Source organism: Anser brachyrhynchus (genome assembly GCF_964034855.1).
Source record: "Anser brachyrhynchus genome assembly, chromosome: 15".
Classification (NCBI taxonomy): domain Eukaryota; kingdom Metazoa; phylum Chordata; class Aves; order Anseriformes; family Anatidae; genus Anser; species Anser brachyrhynchus.
This window is the reverse complement of record NC_137733.1, coordinates 7,732,521-7,733,928: the sequence shown is the minus strand read 5'-3', so window position 1 is coordinate 7,733,928 and position 1,408 is coordinate 7,732,521. Positions and strand designations below refer to the sequence as shown.

The window sequence follows — 1,408 nt, the reverse complement described above, 5'->3', positions numbered from 1 at the left end:
CTAGAATGCAAATGAGAATTGTCTCAGCTCATCTTTTTGCTACCAGATTTTTTTTTTATTTTTTATTATTCTCCCTGGCATTTTTTTACTTTTTTCCCTTCCATTTATTTAAGAAAAAAGTTTGAAAAAGTTAAGTAAGAAATCTCTTAATTCATAAATTTGAACTATAACATTTTTCTTTCCTTCCACAAAGAACCTCCACCAATCTTTTGACCAAGGTATCTTTTTAGTTAGTACAAAGAATACCAGCAGAAGAAGGAACAAGGGGAACAAAAAAGCTAACAAGTAGCTGCTATTCCCCACAAACAGGCTAACAAGTTTCAGAATGGGAAAGTTGTTAAAAAGAACACGCAAGTCAGATGTTTCAGGTCTTAGGCAGTATTTATCTTCTTGGGCTTTTTTATTTGAGGTGAAAAATGTTTTAGAAGATAAAACAAATATAGAATTGCCTGGATTCAGGGAACTTTTTCATCAGTGTTTGCTTTTAGGTGGCTCTCACATGGAACAGCCCATGGAGACAGTTGCCCAAGGCAGTGAAGTGTTGGGGACTGTAAAACAGCCGTTGCATTCCTGCTTGCTTTGCCTCTACCAGAGCTCTGAAAAACAAACAGGGGCTGCTACTACCACAAATCAGAAATGTTTCAGGATGTTAAAAATGTTGTCTTCTTTGATTGCTGCTGACACTCCCTAGCCCTCAGTTGTGGAGGGATCAGCCTGACCTGAGCACAAAGGCCTTCCCTGGTCTGGGTGCCTGGGCTTTCTCCTTTTCACCTGTTCCTTACCAGAACACACACATTACCCTTTACTCCTCGTCACTGAGGTGACCACCTTTCCACATGTCTAAGATGATTTGGGTTGAGTCTGGTCACACCTCAGGGTTTTTTTTATTTAAGTGCTAGGGACTAGAAGGTGTAGAGTTCTGTGAAGTGCTTACTTACATGTGTTCTCTCTCTTGCAGAGGAATGCATTTTTAAAAAATGTTCTGATGTTACCTGATCAGTAGAAAAATACTGCTTACTTCTGTTTATCTTTAACTTGCCTAAAAGGTTCTGTCCTCTTAGAAGTCCTGCATGAAGTGGAACTGTAAATTTTGATTATAGGATCTCCTCTAAAAGCCACTGCCTGGAAAGCCACTGAGTGCAGAAGCCTTTAGATCAGACAGGCAGTGCCAATAAACTTGAGGTTTTAGCAACAGATATGCTGTTCTACAACCTGATGACAAAAGTCCTAACAGCCCACTGCACAGACTGCCTTTTCCTTCCAAAGGGAGAGGATTAAGGCCATTGGAAGGAGGCAGGTAAAGCAGGGTTTGCAAGGGAATTTCCTGCTGCCAGTACTGGAGCTTGCATGCAGAAGGCCCGTCCCACACCACGCGTGGTGCTCAGCAGGAGCAGCAGACACCTCAGTT

General features: G+C 41.5%; 1 protein-coding gene and 1 long non-coding RNA gene across 4 annotated transcripts in view; one reads left to right on the top strand and one right to left on the bottom strand.

Annotated features, from left to right (window-relative positions):
• Window positions 1-1,408, bottom strand: part of LOC308178534 — a 248,288-nt gene that overhangs the window by 63,892 nt on the left and 182,988 nt on the right. The window lies entirely within an intron of this gene.
• Window positions 1-1,408, top strand: part of SHISA9 (shisa family member 9) — a 180,357-nt gene that overhangs the window by 53,607 nt on the left and 125,342 nt on the right. The gene's annotated exons all lie outside the window — the stretch shown is intronic.